Raw genomic sequence first — 18,329 nt, forward strand, 5'->3', positions numbered from 1 at the left:
GAAGCGAAGCAGAAGCTCGGGTTAAAAGGAACTAGAGGAAAGAGGTTTTCAAAGTGTTGTGAGGGAGCAGTCGTGGGGCTGGGAAAGGGGCTGGTTTGCACCGAACAGCCATGCAGGGACGTGCAGCATCAGGGCTTGTGAACCCCCATCAGCTTTTCTCCTCTCTGGTGGCCAGGAGGGACTGTGCCTACGGTCCCATGTTGCGATGGGAGCAGGGAGTCTCCTGAGCAGGTTTGGGGTTGCCTGAGCTAGGAGAGCCATCTCCAAAGTCACGGAGCTCTGGGGCTGGAGACTCTGCCCCGAGCAGCAGATGGGGCCAGGACAGATGCTGCTGCCCTGTCGGGGGCTGGCTTTGTGCCTTCTTGCTGAAGTCTGGAGGATTTTGGAGTGTTGGAGGGGGCCACGCAGCCTCTCCTCCCAGAACAAGGGCATTTCAGGGTGCAGATGTTGCCCACAGGGTTGAGCTGCTCTTCCAGGGCTGATGAGCCACACCAAGAGCTAAATAAAGTGGGAAAATCCCCTGTTTCCAGCACCAACTCTGAGTGGGCTGGTGGCACGGGCTGTGCCTGGCTCGGCAGCTGGTGGAGAGACACCGGGAACCAGCCCAGCTCTCGGACCTTCCCCAGGCAGGCCACCCCCATCCTGCTGGAGATGGGGTGGGAGGTCTGGTGCCCTTGGTCACCCGTCCTGGCTGGTGATGCTGCTCTCGGCAGCACCGTATTGAAATGGTGTTTTCCCCGGAGCACCGGCGCACACTGAATGGTGAGCTGTGCTGCTTTTTGAGAAGGTGGCCAGCCTGTGGAGCAGGCTGTCCCGGACCGTGGCACCTCTCCAGAGAGCTCAGAAGGGCTCTGCGGGTCCTGGCGGCGGTGGCACCCACCTCCCGAAGGCCATGGTGGCCTCCTGGGCTCTGACCTGGCCCCTCTTGGCTCGGAGGGGGTGAGCCAGGGCTGGGATCGAATCCCATGAGGACCCTCCTGCTTCACCAGCCCGGCAAACCTTTGCCATAACTCAGAGCCAAATCGACAGGAATTTGGGTTTGATGTATTTTTAACCAGGCTGGAGTGCCTGCTCGTTCCACGTTTGGTGAATCTTGCTGGAGGTCTGGGGGACATCAGTGAAGATTGAAAGGTGGTTTTTGTGGGTTCAGAGCAGCCTCCATGACCTGTGTGTGGGGGGGGATACCTCCCCTCGGGGAGGGGGTTGCACCAGCACCACGGGGCCATGGTGGAGGTCTCCACTCCCCTTGCACTGCCCTCCCGAGCTGAGCCCCATCGGCAGCAGGACGTGTCCTTTCTCGTTGTCCCGCCTCGCCCTGAGTTTCTTTAATTACAGCTTTGGGAGGGATCTTCCCCTTTATTCCCCCAAATCGTCTCCTTAATTAAAATCCTCGATCTGGGCCAGCGGGAAGCAGCTGTTGCCTCTTTGCTGTGTGCTTGGGTGTGTTGCAAGCTGCTAACCTGATCGCTGGCCATGCGGGGACAGGATGGGGGACAGCATGGGGACAGGATGGGGCTCACGCAGGCGTGGGGGGCACTGGCATCGTCACTGCCCTACCTGGCTTCTCCAGGCATCCCGAGGTGATGCTGAGTGGAGCTGGCTGCTATGACCACCCTTGCCTTGCCCACGGGAGGGCTGAAATCGTCTGAGGTGTGAGCGGGAACTGAGCACCCGGTCCCTCCGCATCCTTCTCACCATGGAGGCCCTTCCTGTGGTGATGCAAATGGCCTGAGGCTGCCAGCACCCCGGGGAGAGGGCACTGGACCCAAAACCAGTCATTTTGGGTTTGCCCAGTTCCTGGTGTGGAGAAAGGCTGAAAGATGCAGGTGGATGAAGGTGATCGGGGAAGCCGGGGCTGGGGTTATGCCTTGAGCTCAGTTTGCCCCTGGGACCCATGATGTGTCCGGCCAGGGTCAGCTATTTCTCATTCCTCCTTTCGTTCATGCACTCGCATTTTCTGAGGAAGCACAGCGGGAGCTGGCTGCAGCACTGCAGGATCAGAATCCAGCACTGGCACCTCGCAGAGCTCCTGGGACACCTCTGCCACCCCCGTGTCCCCAGCCTCGCCACGGCTCAGGGCCATTCCCTGGCATGGGCTCTGCAGCTTCATTATGTTTTCTTTCAGAAATAGCCCAAAGAGGTGAATTTACCCCTCCCCGCCTGCCTGGGGCTGGTGTTTCTGCAGCGATCCATCATCGAAGCCGCAGGGAAGTGTCAGGAACAATTAGTGAACCGGTGGTGTTAACTTTATCAGAGACAATATGTTTCTTAATGAAACTTGTGGAAGAGAAAAAAAAGAGTGCTGACAACAGATGTATTATTTCACCTCCAATTTACTGGCGCATGCATTTTTCATTCATGGAAGTGGCTGATATGCAGATTTATTCAGAGCGGAGCAGGTACAGCCCTCGATGGATCAATTCTTGCAGCACGCTTAGGACAAAGGGACCTGGCTGAGCACACGGCCGTGCAAGGCAGTTCCCAAAGCCAGCCCCAAATTTTGTGCCCAAGATGGGCTAAAAGGCCAATCATCTTTTTTTCCCCGAATCCACGTTCTTCAGCCCCGATTCTGTTCCCGTTTTGGGCCAGGAGAGATTTCCACTGACCTTTGTAGCTCGTGTCTCCCATGTACTTCATACGGGGTGGCCTGGGTTGACTTTTGGTCGTCTTCCAGCTCCGCTTTGCTGGGGGAGCCAGTGCTCGGTGCAGCCCAGGATGGCTTCACCTCCACCCTGTTTTGGAGGAACACATCCAGCCACAGACAGTGGAGGCTGGGTTTATATTATGGTCATATTGAGGTGGCTTCTTCAGGAGACCCTTCTTCCCTCTGTCAGATGGGTTCTGGCTACTTGGTCACCATCGTCATCCCTTGAACCCCAACGCCAAAGCCAGGTGCTTCTTGCTGGTGATCTAAGTTTGGCCTCCAGACGTGTCCGAAGCTCTTCGCCTTCCGTATGCAGCGCGTTGTGGTTTCCCTTTGTGTTTTGGGGGAGTCAGCTCCCCCGCGGTGGTGGAGGGGGACACCCTCTAGAAGCCAAGTAGAGTTTCATCTCCTTGCGTTGATGGAATTGAATCAAAGAAAAATATTTGAGGTCTTTTTCCCTCTCATTAGGAATGGAAGATGGGTCTTCTCTCTTCTGGGTACTATACAACCAGCATGAATTATTTAGGACAAAGCATCTCTCCGATAAATAATGTTTTTATGTGGGGAGATTAAATCTGATTTTTTTTTTTTTAATAACAAAAGCAATTTCTCTCTCATAAGTCCTCATATTTCACACAGTAAAGAGATCCCAGGCATCCATTTCTGTATTGATCAGCAAATAGGTCCTTGTATAGATTTAGTTCACCCAACCTTGTTTAATTTTGGATTCATTGATTCAATGCAAAGATCTAGATGAAAAGCAAGTGGGCTGTTTCCAGTGCTGGTGATGCTATTTTTAAATAAATCTAGTGCATGCTAAAATAAATATGCAAAGCATTTTGTAAGTCCGTATATGGGTGGGGAAGAGAAGACCAGATGCACTAAAATATTTAACAAACTTTTTCTTGATTTTTCGAAATGCATGTTTTATTTAGTAAACACTAGTGAAATTTAATCTCATCCAATATTTGCTCTGACTGGCTGTCTCGCACCCATCGCCTGGTGTGAGCAGGTACGCGGGACCTTGAGGGAACAGTCTGCGCGGTGACATTGGTGCCACATTTAAATGCAAAGCTCATTAACCGTGTCTGGGATTTTTTGTTTGTTTCTTTCTCTTTTTGTTTTCACGTTCGTTACAAGAGCAAGAGATGAAATACCCATCTAGAATTCCCTTTCATCTCCAGGCATGTTATTTTTTTCCCCTCCGTTGCTGAGATGACAAAGTTTCTCCTCTGGAATTTTATTTGATTTCAAAAGATGAGAAAGAATTAAAAGCATCTCCGGGAGGCTGGGCTCACCTTACTCTATCTGGGATCCTCCAGAAGGTGAATGCGTGAACTGGCAAAGGCTCCTGGCCCCAAGGGATGGAGTTCATCCTGGGGCCGGAGCCACGTCCCAGCTTTTCCTCCATCTAGGGGTGACCATCCTGCAGATCTCAGCCCGCTTTCCCGGGGAACAGCGTCCCGCTCTGGGTGTACGTTCCTGTCTCCTCACAAACCTCGGCTTTCAATCCAATCAAATTTAATTGAATTGTGGTTTTGATCACATCTGACGGCGGCGGAGATCTTGCTGATAATCAGATTCCCATGGGTGACACAGGGACGGGGCTGGTGGAGGAGGGAGGTGAGACGGGGGCTTGTGTGCCTGTGCTGATGCCACTTGGTCCTTACGAGATACCAGAGAAGCTACCCAGGGGCCAAGCTCCATCCGTCCTGGGATCAGATCACGTTTTGGGCTTAGGTGAATTTACTGCATGTCTCAATGGGGACTTAACCAGACAGGTTGTGTTATTTATGGTCAAAAAAAGCCAATTTGCTTGGCAAAGCCCTGAGGTGGCTCCATCTCGCTGCAGCTGGGGGCTGTTGGGGAGCACCTCCAGCATCCCCCCACCGCTGCTGCTCCAGCACACGTGGTACCCAGCTTGGCCTCATCCTGACCTGGCTGGTGTCTGGACGTGGGCTCAGCTCGCCGCCTCCCCTGCGTGCCTGCCCTGTCTGCTATCGCTCGCACCAGCATGTGCGCAGCCGGGGACAGCAGCGATTAATTACGGGAATTCATATGTGATTTACATGAGTTCACCTGGAAGCGCAGCCCCTGGGATGGGGGGAATATTCCTCGTAGAGCCGTGCTGCCCCCTGCTCCAGATGCCTTTCTGTCAGCAAGTGTTTAATTGGGCGTTTATTGTGCGTGTAATTTTGGAGGTAATGAAGCAGGTGGGGAAGAGCGAGCCGGCAGCCTGTCCTCCATCCCCGCTCCTCGGCAGCGGCTTGGATGCTGCAGTGAAGGCATCGGAGATCCCGAGCGGGGCTGTGGTCCCTTGCCTGAGACACCGGGCGTTTATCCCCCAGGTTGGGGGGAAAACAATAACCCTCTATCCTGACCTCAACTTCTCCAATGAGCCATCGGAGGGACACATCTGTCCCCCCACCCCAGGGTATTTGGAGGTGAGACGGTGGGGCTCCCCAGTGCAACCCCTGGTACCTGCAGCCCTGTAATATGGTGCTGCCATCGCACGAGGCCTTAAGCCTTGCACTGAGTTTGCAAGGCCTCAGGACTGAGGCTTGGTGGACCTGCTCTGTCTGAGCTTTTCTTGACCTCCCACAGCTTTGTTTTACCTGGTTTATCTGTAACAGCGGTTTTTCTAATTGAGCAGGTAGCTATGGCTAATTTATTTTACTTCTGTTTGGGTGGTACAGCCCTAGTTTTATACAGATATCAGTAGCAAGCAGTTATTCCATGTAGAATGAGATTTTTTTTTTTTTTGACTAATATAATGATGTGGGATAGAGAAATATAGGTCTGGTATGAAAGTAGAGATGTGAAAAGTGGAGATGCGGGATGCAGCATAGAGGAGCGCAGACATGGGATGGTGAGACCTGGGGTCCAGGGTTAGCAGTGGAGACCCCACGCCTATAAACAACTCGCCAATGGTCAGTGAAGGACATGCAGAGCTAGAGCTAAACAAAACTGGTTTTAGGGGTAGCAAGGAGAACAAAGAAATAATATCTAACATATGTAAATGGCATGGTATATAGTAAATTCAGATTTAGCATGGAGCTGCAGACCAGTGCAGAAAACGCAAGGTTGTAAAAACGTTAGCAAACATGTAAAGATGACCCCAAGTGGATCCTAAAGTGAGGAAGAAGAAACCATCAACACGAGCATCATATTCTTCCCGTTGAGGACTCCAGATGCTGACCACTTGTCTAACAGGGGACATGAGTGCTGGGGGACGGGGACGTGTCCCCTCCTGGCTCCCGCTCCCCCCTCCTGCTGCCACCTCTGCTCTGGCTGGTGGGCAGCCGTGGAGGTGGGAGGGAAGGGCCGTTCCTGTGACCTGCGCTGGGGTGGGGGATGCTCCCCTGCAGCCTGGTGAGGAGGATGGAAGAGGGTTTGCCGTATTTAGGAGGCTGCGGAGCAGAGGTTGTACCAGAAAGTGTCACGAGCTGAGGATGCGAAGGGTGGGCAGGTTTCCAGACGGTATCAGTGGTCTCTGCAACAGATTCCCTCCCATCTGGTGATACCCAATCCACAAAAATTAGGGTAATTTTTCTTGCCTTTGATGAAACCAACACTCAGATCTCTTGTTTCCACTGACTCATCCTTATCAACAATTTATATGACGGGCTCAGGAGAAACATTCAGTGCAACCAACTCTATCAGAAGTCCCAGGCAAGGATTTTAACTGAAGCCCCCAGGTCCTGAGCATTCAGGTTGTCCCAAAGGACACCCACTTATATTATTCTTGGGAGCCGTTTGCTAATCATCGTGCTGGAGGGAAAGGTGAAGGCACGGTGGCTTTGCATGATTCCCAGGGAGGGTTGGAGACACGGCTCTCTGGAGTGAGGAATAATCTGCTGAGTGAGGAATACTCTGCAATTCTCTCTGTGAATAATCCAGACTCCCGGGAATGCCGGAATGGAAAAACAAAGGGAACGGGAGAAGGAAACTTTGCATTTCTGCAGGGCTTCGAGTCCCCGAGGCACTCACTCCCCGCCTGTAGCTCAGCACGGACCTGCGGTGTCCAGGAGTAGGTCTGTCCATCCGAAAGGCTGGGAAAAAAGGGAGGCTGGGCAAATTCAAGGGAGAAAACCTGTTGTCCCTTGAATGCCCCTGACTTCTTTGGAGTTTTTTGTCCTTGCTTTGTATTTAAGGCCCCAGACAAAGACTCAGGATTGCTAGTTTCAAAGACTCTCAGTTGCTTGCCTTTCATTGCTGATTGTTTTTTTTCCCCCTTTATACCTTATTTTCATAAATTACCCCTTGAGAGGTGCCAAAATATTCAAATTATAGGAAACAAAACCAAGACCACCCGGGCTGTGTTTCTCTGTGGCTGCAAGTCAGCAGATTTCTGGGGAGTTTCAGCGGATTTCAGGTTTCAGCGGATTTCTACTACAGTGAAGGAAATCAGACTTGATCTCTGTTTTCCAAAGTTTCTGACGCTAATTGAAGGTAGCATCTCCTCTCTGTGGGCATGCAACTATGGTTTAATACATCTAATCTCCTTGGATGCACTTGTTTATGTTAACTACACCAACACTTGTCAACAGCAATTCTGCCGCTTCATTCTTTCTAACTTTTTTTTTTTCCTGGTTGATTTTTAACACCTGATTGCTCTGTCATCAGCCATCTCCTGTGACTGCTGAGCTCAGGCAGGACATACAGCACCCGTGCACTTATGCCATCCAGCCTGGCTCCAGCTGCTCAGCCTGAACTCTGCCGAACAGGCAGTACATGGAGTGCGACTGTGTCCATCGGCCTCAGGGGAGGATCACGTTGTGTCCAGGATGTCTTGAAATCAAGAGAGGGTGATCCAACACATCCTTCTAGCCTTACGTCTGCAAAGCTACAGTCTTTCCTTGGCCATGAAGGTGACAATGCCATCCACTGCTACTTTAAACAAGGCAGTGTTGGGTCTCTTCAGACCCAAGTGATTGGCACTAGTTTGGCCAAGTAGAGTTGAGCGGTGGCTTCCCCAGGGCTCAGACTGGTGGGACTTAGGTGGGATTGGCTGAACAATGCTCCAGCATGGCTTGGAGAGGGAAGAGACCCATGACAGTAAACTGCCAGGGAAGTATGGAGGGTTGTAGTTGTGGAGTGTAAATGAGAAAAGAGAGACTCCTGCGAGGACCCTGCAGATGAAGTGTGTTAGCTCAGTGCAGAAGAGAGCAACAAGGCAAGAGCCCTGAATATCATGGCCAGAGGATGAGAGAACACTGCCAAGCCATGCAGCTGTCAAACAGCCCAGTGCTGAGCCTGGAGGAGACATGGGGAGTTTGAAAAGGAAACGACAAGGTCAAGAAACTGAAGTGTAAGGTGACAGCTAGAAATAGAAGGGACCAAGTGCTACTTGTATCAGAGGTATCATGGGGAAGGCATGAAGAAATCCAGCCCCGAGGTACCCAACTCCTCATCCTCAAGCCTTTCCCCTTAAACCTGGTATAAACTATCCTAATGGCTCTTCTCAGCTAACCATGAGAGGGGACAGAGCCAGGCATGGCAGCCAGACACTTCCACCAGTCCACTGGTTTGGTTCAGATCACTAATGAGCTAATTAGTTGCTATGGAAATGCAATGTGGGAGAACTTTGGGGAGGAAAAATTATAGGTAATTTTTATTTGTTTGGGCCCTGTTCCTATAGCAACAGGAGAACTTGTCACTGAGTACCAGTTGGTTTCCATGGAGTTGGCTGCTAGTTCTGGGTTATTAATGCCTCCAAGCATAAAACAGTGTGACTTACCTAGTAGGACTTGTGGGTCATCCTCCATCACACGCATGGGAACTTTGCATTTAGCCAAACTCCTGGCCTTGCTTTTGCAATGAAGCGAGCATGCTCCCAGAAGTTGGGTAGGAGTGTTCATCGTCAACAGATACAGTGCTAGAAGGATCTATTAGATTCCCCCTTCCTTGAATTCAGGACCTTCTGGAATGAATAATCCATCACTTCATAGCTTGTTCCACTCGCAGCATTGCCTGATTTTTAATTGGATTTTCTCTGGGTTCAGCTTCCAGATGCTTGGCGTTGATCTGTCTTTCTCTGCTAAATTAAAAAGTCTTTTAGCACCTGGCAGTTTTGCTGTAAAGGGACTTATTGTAATTAAGTCACTTCTCATCTCACCACAACTGGTTCTCCTGAACGAAGCCATTTGTTTTCCTTCAGCCTCTCACTGTGAAGCATCGCCCGTTTTTGCACACCTCTGAACAAAAGGGATGCGGTCTCTGCTTTGCAGCCATGTTGGAGGTCTGCCGAGGGACCTCTCCAAAATCCTTCAGAAGCTGAGCCTTGGAACCAGACCAAACATTAAAGAGACTGGATTTGGGAGAGAGATTGGTTTTATGCTAGGTTATAATTTCCCTCCCACCAGCTAACTCCTCAGCCTTCCGTAGGTGATAATTACCCAGTAGGAGCTAAAATGTCTCTCTCCACTCCCCACTTATCAACCCATACTCCGCTTTGAAGGCATCAGCCACTTCTTTCCAAAGCATCCTGACCAACTCCTGCAGCCCTGTGAAGCTTGGAGCAAGTGCGTGCAGCCTCTGTTGACTTTGAAGGTGGTGCAACAGCTACCGCCTCTCCCAAGGGAGAGAGAGATCTCGCTCCAGCTTTGAAGGCAAACGAGGTGATCAGCGTGTGGATAAACCTTTAATGATATTTGGCTGAGTGCAGCACACAGTTGGAAGGGAGGCACGAAGCAAACCAGCTAGCAAAGGGCAGCTACTCGTAACCAGCCCTTCTTCAAATTTCTTGGCAAGCTTTGCTCCTGGCCTCGCAGCTCCGCATGCTGTGCTCACAGCTGCTCCTTCGCCGTTGGTGGGGCACAACCCAAATGTCTCAAAATGAGGGTGCAGAGGAGGATGGAGGATGAGCCTGAGATGAGGGCTGCCTGCGGAGTCGGGAGGAGAGTCCTGAGCCACCGAGGTGGGGTCTGGCTAGAAAACCCGGAGAAGCCAAACCTTCAAGGTGGAAGAAAGGCTTCATGCAAGAGTTCCTGTACCTCCTTAGTGCCTCTTGAATTACAGATAAATTCTGTTAGAAATCCCTCTGCAAAATCTGTGTTTGTTCTTTCATGCATTTCTTTCCAACGGTGGTACCCATGGGGGGAGAGCCTTGAGACGTGCTGTATTTAGGCAACCAGTGACATTGGCTTTAGCATCGAGACTGGCTGTTCGATGGAGAGTGACACCTGGATGAAGGGGGCACATCCAGCACACCAGGAACCCAGCTCCAGGTTGGGAATCCAGGACAGGGATGCAGAAGATGAGAGCAGCAGGTGCCCAGGATGTGACGTGCTGGCAAAGCACCGTGTGGCCCCTGCCCCGGGGCAGCTGGCGGGGTCTTTCTGCCCATATCAGTGTCTTGGCTATAAATCATCTCCAACCCAGCTGCAGCCCATGAATCATGGGCTTCCTGTCCGCAGCAATGCTACAGGCTGACTCATGGCTATGGAGGAGTGTTTCATCCTGACCCCACAGCCCTTTGATTTCACCAAGCACTGTCGTGTATTTGCAAACGAGAGGTCTCCATTTCAGGGCTCTGAAATCTGGCTGGCATCCTGCAAAGACACACGGCAGATGGTGCTTTGTCCCTAGCTTCACCTGGTTCTCCTCCTCTCCTTCCTTCACTCGTGGCTGGCAAGAAATGCTTCCTTGCTTGGTTTGATCTGCAGCTCTCCCAGGCATGGCTTTGCTTCTCCTGTGCTTTTGGAGCCTCTTGCGAAATCAGCGTTTTCCCACTTAATGTCCCAGCCTTCCTGAGCCCAGGGCAGCCACAGCTCTGCACCAGAACAGGCATGTGGCCTCATCGAGGTGTGGGAAGGCAGCTGATACAGGCCTTATTCAGCCATCCAGAAGCTGTTCGAAGCAGCATCTGCAGAGGGGTCTGAGCACGGAAAGTACCCGACACCTGGGAGGAGTGATCAGCCTTTGGGAGATGGCTATGAGTTGCGGCGCTGATGACAGTGGAGCTGCGCTGCTTTGCTCTGAGCATCTGGCACCATCGTTGGCAGAGGAGGGGAAAGGATGACACGTCCCATGTCGCAAGGTAAGGCTGGGTGCCAGCTGCGAGCGCCTTGCTGGACCCCTCGGGGATGTGATTGTTCCTGTCATGTCCATGCAGGCTTCCTCTTCTCCAGCCCACGCTCTGAGGGGAGGTGGTGGAGCCACCTCGGAGGGGTGTGACAGGAAAGGTGCTCCTGGCCGGCGAGGCCACCGGCCGTGTGACTGGAGTGCTGTGGTGAGCACCGGAGATACCACCCAGCTCTGCGGTGAGGGTGGTGGGAGGAAGAAGCAGTGTCTGGTTTTATGACGCACAAGCACATGCTTTTGATCTGAGTAACCTTCTCCTGACAGAGTTAGGAGCCTTCTGCTGCACCCTGTGCTCCCAGGGAGGTCAGTGGGAGAGCCGTGGGGCCGAGCGCGTCGTGTCCTGAAGCATGGCAGCCACGTCTAGTACCCGTCCGTGAGAGCTGGCAGCGGGAGGCTGGCCACAGAGGAGCTCCGTGGTGGGACAGGCCTGGGTGGTTTCTCCTTGTCACCCAGCAGCTCTGCCATAAGTGCGACAGGCAGGTTTGGGTTGTTCTCCACAAAGTAGGCGAGACCTGTTTGGGTATGATGTTGTCCCAACCTCCTGCTCCAGGTTTCTGCTCTCCCCAGCCCTTTGGGATGCTTTCAGCCAGCCTTGTCAGGGGGATCACTATTGCTGAGATGTCTTGGTGAGCTTGTGGTAAAGCCTGAAGTCCTTCCCACCACTTATTTCAGCCCCCTGATACTTACCCCCAGGATTTGTCCATGCTGTAAGGGTCAAAGAAGCTCTACAGCAAATGAAAGACCACAGCTTCACGGTCCACCAGTTTTCCACCCATGTTGCTGGTTTTAACCAGCCATAGCTTGGACTCGGAGCATGCTGTGTCCCTGCAGAACTCTGGTTTTGCACTGCTTGGCCCTGGGGCAGCTCAGGAAGGGGCAGAGAGCAGCGTTTGCGACCTCACAGCTTCAGTCTGAAATAAAACTATGGAGTGTAAAGGCATATTATAACGGCAAATACCAGAGCTACCTAGGAGCAAGCCCAGGTTGGATTAGTCCTAGGTGAGAAAGCCCTTTTTCCTCAAGGAATGGCCATAGCAGACCCCAACACTGCAAAGCAGAGAGCAAAAGCATCTTGAGAGCTGAAGGTCTCACTGGCAGCCCCTTTTCCTCCACCAACTGTGGCGAAGAGGAGGCTGTATCTGCCAAGGGGTGTACCTCCTGCAGCCTCCTGTCCACTCCCTGCCCGCTGACGGCCTTGCCTCGCTAGGAACGTGTCTTTCCAGGTGAGCACGGGAAGGTGTTTCCTGTGGAGCCACTAACCAGCGGTTGAGCAAGCGTTGCTGGCTTGAATGCAGGTTTTCCTACTGCCCCAGCCCTTTCCCTGCTCTTGATCCATACACGGGGAAATACCTTCACCGAGCTGCTGATGCTCCCTGGCTCCTCAGCCTCACCCACGGGAGGAGTGGACACGTGGTGGTCGGCTCTGGGCTCCGGTGGCAGAGGAGAGTGGCGAGGGCTGGCTCTGAAGAGGCGAGATCTTTCTCCATCAGTGCTTTGGAGGTAGGAGCAAGAGGAGAGGTCCAAGAGCTGTCATTGAGAAAGGAGCTGATTGAGTGCGAGTCCATGTGGGTTGAGTCAGGATGGGTGAGCGAATGTGGCTGCTCTGGCCTTGCTTCACTTCTCGCCGTGGTCCAGGAGGCTTCTTGATTGTCAGGAAGGGGCATCTGGACTTTCAAAGGGGTGATCTCCAGCAGTCCGTGCCTTCCAGTGGGCAGGGATGCATTGTGGCTTTTCATGTCCTACAAGAGGCCCAGGGGACAACCAGTCATCTCCCCGTGGGACCCAGAAGGGTTGGGAGGAAATCTGGGCGTTTTCTCCAGGGCCGGGCTCCTTGTCTGCCCCCAGTGACAAAGGATGTGGTGGCCTGGGGATTATCTCGGTGCTTGAAGGGACTCGAGGTGGTTTCCTGGTCTACCTTGGAGCGCAGCAACGTGCTCCAGCCCCCAAGCAGGGCTTTTCTTTCCCACCTGGGCAACAAGGCGAGAGCAGGCATGCTTTTGGGGGAACCGTTTCTGCGAAGGGTTTCCCTTGCTCTGCCCTCCCCAGCTCGCCAGCAGCTATGCTGTGCCCGTTCCTGGGGGCTGTTCACGGCACACAGGGCGATCTCTGATGGGACTCCCTGGACTTTCGGTCACCAACAGGGATTTTTTTACTCTGTGTATGGACAAGTCATTTTGTGTCTCCTACAACCTGCAGGGCAGGTTGTCCTGGGGCCAGCGTGTCTCTGTGGATCCCAGCCTCTGTGTCTGTGCCAATGAGGTGCTCACGGTGTCCGGGGTCGAGGGGTGCTGCTGTGGGGATCTGACTCCAGGAAGGACCCACAGGGCCGTGTCCCGTCTTTAGGACACGCTGCTTGGTTCTCCCTTCTCCATCCTGTTCAAACTTTCATCACCAAATCAGCTTCTGCAACAGAGCAAACATCCTCCTGTAAATAATCTGCACAGATGGGGCTTTATTTGAACAAGCTGATGTGCACTGGCCGCAGAGGATGGTGCAACAGGGTGCTGGAGTGGGGAGACCTCGCCCAGCCCTGCCCTGGGCTTTTCCCGTGGCCAGGGGATGCCTGGGATCCCCAGATCTCTTGACCGGTGCTTGGAGCTGGGGAGGTCCAGAGAGTTTGGTTCTGCCGTGGGAGAGACGTGAGAAAATAGGTCTCATCATGGTGGAAACCTCGATGGAGCTGGGGAAGGAGGGAAGGAGGGAGGAGGCTCCTGCTCCCCTCCAGGTTGCTTCTCGCCTCCTCTTGAGCTGCTCTGTCCTCCGTGATCAGAGCTGCCAAAAACAGAAAATGTTAAAATGCTGTCAAAGGTCTCACCTGGAAAACCTCAAAGCAAACAGGCATCTGCATTTCCCAAGGAAAACTGCTCCTTTTGGAAGCCCTGAAACGCTTCGACACCCTTGAATTTTTTGCTGCCCCCTGTAATTATTGCCTCACTTTGTGCTGAATTGGTGAAGAGCTCCTGTTTCCCCAGAACCTCATTTTTCAGGTGAATCACCATTAGCTGATGTTTTTCACTGCTCCGACTTCAACGGTGGGCCGTGGGGGCTCGCAGCAGCCATGGCCATGGCCGAGGGAAGAGGAGGTGACTTCCTGACCTCGTTAGCACCGGGTCCAATTCATTAAGAGAAAACACCCAGAGGAGGAGGAGGTGTGCTATCCTTGCATGACCGATGCTTTGCCATCAACCGGACCAGCAAACCGGGCTGCCCGGTGGTGCTGAGTCCTGGTCCGGGGATTGGGGGGGTCCCCTTGCCCCCCTCCAGCTGCCCAGGGGACAGGAGCTGCCCTTTGCTTGCCACAGGCAGGCAGGCAGGCAGAACCCAAGAGTCCTGCACGTTGCCTGCCCCTTCCTCATCTGGGGAGTGCATTTTTGGGGACAAACTGGAAACACAGGGCTCTGTCCTGACCCCTTTTCCAACTGAACAGCAGAGCCAAGCCCGGCCAGCCGGGAGGGAGGGAGGCATCTCCCCCCAGCTACGTCTGCTGGCTGCAGGTGATGGATGTCACTGAGCCGGGCAGCTCTATATATTTCTAAATCATAGCAGAGCAGCACAGCACTTACCAGCCTCAGAGACTTCCATCTACCTGGCAGCCAGACCCGAACCTGAGCTGCCCTCCGCCCTGGCCTCGGTTCTGCTTCGCTGCCGGCAGCCGGGGCTGCTCTTATTTTTAATAGAGCATTTCTAGATTACGGCAAGTGACAGAAGAGTGATTTGCGATGTGTCAGGTTTCCTACCCTTTCTCTTATAGCACCGGCTTACAAAAATATGCTCCCTCTGGGATTGCTTCGGTTCCATCTTTGTTGGCCAGTTCAAATTCCTCTTTATTATTTGTATTAAGGAGGGCTTGGGAAAACTTGCTGCCTCGTGGTACCAGTGCCCAGCAAAGGCCAGTCCCTGCTGTGGCTCCAGGGTGAGGAAGGCTGATTTCCATCCCTGGGGAGATGAAGGGAGGTGCCCTGGGACACACAGGCAGGGAAAGGTTCACCCCGACACCGCTGGAGGTGAGACCCCGGCCATCATGCAGTCCAGTTTTGCAAAGACTCATCCCCTACGTGCCCTGTGTGCGCTTTGCCTTTACTTTGAGGTCTTGATCTTACCGCCTTTATAAAAATCCCCTGCTCGACAGGGAATCTGTTGGCTTCGGCGCGTGTCATGAAGCTGTTTTTGGCAGGGACGGCCGTCTTGGTGGGCCAGAAGCCTTGTGCGCTGGCTGCGGTGGACATGGGGCCAGGGGAGCCGGGAGCTGCTGCAGCCCCTGCTGCCTCCCTGCGCAGTGCGGCGTGGAGCCGGGGCTGATCTGCAGCACCAGGATCCCAGTGACATCAAATGAGCAATTAGCTGAGGCTGATGAAAGCATCTGAGGGAAGAGTTCGCTTGCAGAAAGGAGCACAGATCATACCTGCTGTTCCCCACCACACCAGTGTGCCAAGCTCTGCCTCCCTATGGCTTCTCCCCGCTTTGGGAGATCTCAAAGGGCTTCACAGCCATCACTAAATTAAGCTTTTACTGGGGAATCAAGACTGTCTCTGCTTCCCAGACAGGGAAACAGGAGGACAGGATGAGGTGAAGTGGTTCACCCAAGCCCGTGCAAAACCTCAGTGGCAGATCTGAGTCCCAGCCTGCAGCGTGGCTGCAAAGCCTCCTGCTAATCTCTGCTTTATTGAAGAGCACTGAGGGATTTTTAGTGGTCCTGTTTAGATCACTCATTCACTTTCCTCTCCTTAGCTTCTCTCCACCTTGGCAGAGTTGATTTCCTTTATTAGCTCTAGACTTTCACTGCGGTGACAAAGCTACTAGAAGATCCCTTCCCTCTGCAGGCCCCCCCTCTTAAAAAACAAATGAAGCATCCTTAGCTTGCACGAGGGGATGCGACTATATTTCCTAGTGCTAAAGGTGCCAATTCTTCCCTTCGAGAGCACTTCAAGCACTTACACTCCAGCTTTTGAGAGTTATAGCACAGATCTCGCCGAGAGCTGAACATTTCCAGGACCTCAAGGAATACAGAAGCAAGGGAGGACACGCAGAGGATGCCATCAACCTCCCTGGGGCATGCAAGGAAAGGAGAAGGCACCCTGTAGGATGGGGGAGCCGGGCTGAGCTGACGCTAGCGACCGTCCCAAGTAGGTTGGATCTGTTGATTGCTGGCTGCAGCCCCTTGCCGCGCTGGGGGCTGGACCGCCGAGCTGGAAGGAGCCCAGAGAGAGAAAATTGGCTGGCAGAGGGTCTGGTGAGAAGTAAAGCGCTTGTTGCTCAGGCAGGAAACTGCCATGTCTCCCAGAGCTTGTACCTCTGCTAAAGGTCCCCCTCGGCCGGGGATGGCGTGGGCAGTGCTGCATTACCCAGCCCGAGAGCTGCCTGGCACGACCCGCGTAACCACAGCTCAAAACCACTGAGGAAATGCAAGTCCTGGCTGTTGCCACCTGCAAGGGGACCGTGCTGCAGTGTCCCACCATGGCACAGCCCTGAGCTCAGCTCCCGGTGCCTCCACCCCGGCACGCGTGGGCTCTCGGCGCAGGGCAGCATCCTCTTTTGCTGGCTGGCAGCCGCTGTGGCCAGGCAGCAGCACTTTGGGTGGCTGAGACGCTTCTGCAATGGCAGGACCTGGCTTCGGGTCTGATCCTGGCCTGGCAAAGCTCTGCTAATGCAGCTCCTCTGGATCAGAGCCAGTGAAGCCGGGGCTGGAATTTCACCTTCCTCCACAGAGGGAGGTGCTCAGAGACTTGGATGTGCACGGGCAACGGCTCTCTTCTGCTCAGACGTTGCTCTGATTCCCTAAGCCAAGCGGCAACGGGAGCTGCTCGCCCGGCAGAAGCCGCTGGGTGGGACCGGCTTGTGGCACAAACACAGTGCTCAGCCTCCCAAAAGGCACTCAGGAATGCAAACCCCTGCCTGCCGCAGGCACGGCACGGACGAATATGGTGAGTTGTTGGTCAGGATCAAGGAAATACATATATAAGCCATGGCAGGGTAGGTGGGCAGAGGAAAAAGTACAGGGTCTCGTTCAAGACCCACAGCTGCGAGCAGCCTGCATCCATCCGCTCTCCCCCCGAGCTGTTCCCAGACCCCTGTGAGCATCTGCTGCTTCAGCCAAAGGTCAAAACCAGGCAGGTATGGAAAAACCTCCACTGCATTTAGTGGATTTTATAGAGAAATGGGGAAACTGAGGCACGGAGATGTGCTGAAAGTCATGCCAGGAGTTAATCTGAAGTACTGGGAGTCCCTTGGCTTACGTTACCCTCTTTCTTCTCCCTCCTTCTCCGGGCTGAGGGGGTCAGGGACAAGGTGCGGTCCCTTCTTCGTAAAGAAAACCGATAACTTCATGTTCATAACCTGGGTATGCGGCAAAAACGTATGCAAGATGGAAAGGGTCTGGAGAGGCTGGTTTCCAGGAGAGGCTCTTGGATGCTGAAGGACCCAGAAATGCCAAAAAATTCAATGGCTGTAGCAAATCTAGAGATCCAGCAGGTTTGAAGCCGCCGAGGTGGGTGTTTTTCCGAGGGGGTGGGAAGGGGATTTGCAGGGGTGAAATCTCCCTGGCAGTTTTACCATCCCTTTAAGAAACTGGGCGCCAGTCTGAAGGAAATTGGGGCCCCAAATCAGCTTTCACCCCCCTGATTAAGCAGGAGGAGAAAATAATAAAAGCACAGTGTCCCGCCAAATATAATTAACAGGAAAAAAGAGATTTTTCAAAGTTTGGGTCCTCAGAAAGGATGTTTTATTCATAGCCCGGCAGGGAAGTGCTGGCGGTGCCATTAATTATGGGAGCTGCTGGGTGCTGTGCCTGCTCCGGCGAGCTCGGCTCGACTTTATCATCCTGACACCCGGCGCGGGGAATTGGGGCAGCGTGGGGAGCCCGTGGGGCCAAGACACCAGCTTGGGCATACTCGCCAGCGTGAGCCCCTCTTCTCCACCCTGCAACCATCCATGATGCTGGGTGTCCTCGGCCATCCAGCGGGTCCTGCCGCCCCACGCCGGGCTCGGGGGATGAGCGTCGCCTTGCCAAAAAAACGGAGGCGGCGTCGAGGGTGGACGCCTGCCAGCCGAGCAGCCGCAGCGGATCACTGCCCTCCCCGCCGGCAGACGCTGAGCAGATCTTGGCAGCCGCTGGTGAAGCAGCGCAAGTTCACAGCTTGGTCGGAGGCCCAAACAAAAAGGGATGATGATATAAAAAAGCACATTCAAAGCAGACCTAACGTGCTCGGTGGCACCAGGGCAAGCCGGCAAGGCTGGGGCTGGCCTCTGCCCAGCTCCTCCGTGCAGGGTGAGGGTGGTTGCAACCGTCCCTGGGCTTGGTTCACCCCTAGGAGCAGCTCACAGCTCTGAATATTTCCTATTCTAAGAAACCTCCACAGTAACTTTCCAGAGACATAATAAAATATTTGGTGTTCAGCAAACTCAAGCAGGTGCAAGAACAACACAAGGGGGAAAAGGGACCTGGGAAGGGTCCCTGTGGGAGGTGGCCGCAGCTTCCAGAGATGGGAAGGAGAGGGACCAGTCCAAATGGGACCAGCCTGGAAGACAGGGCTGACCCTGTGGCAGGACAGTCCTGTGCTTGGGCAGCTCTGAGAAGGTGGCCTTCAAAACGCAAAGCATCACA

The sequence above is a fragment of the Aptenodytes patagonicus genome, chromosome 13 (assembly GCF_965638725.1).
Source record: "Aptenodytes patagonicus chromosome 13, bAptPat1.pri.cur, whole genome shotgun sequence".
In the NCBI taxonomy this organism is placed as follows: Eukaryota; Metazoa; Chordata; class Aves; order Sphenisciformes; family Spheniscidae; genus Aptenodytes; species Aptenodytes patagonicus.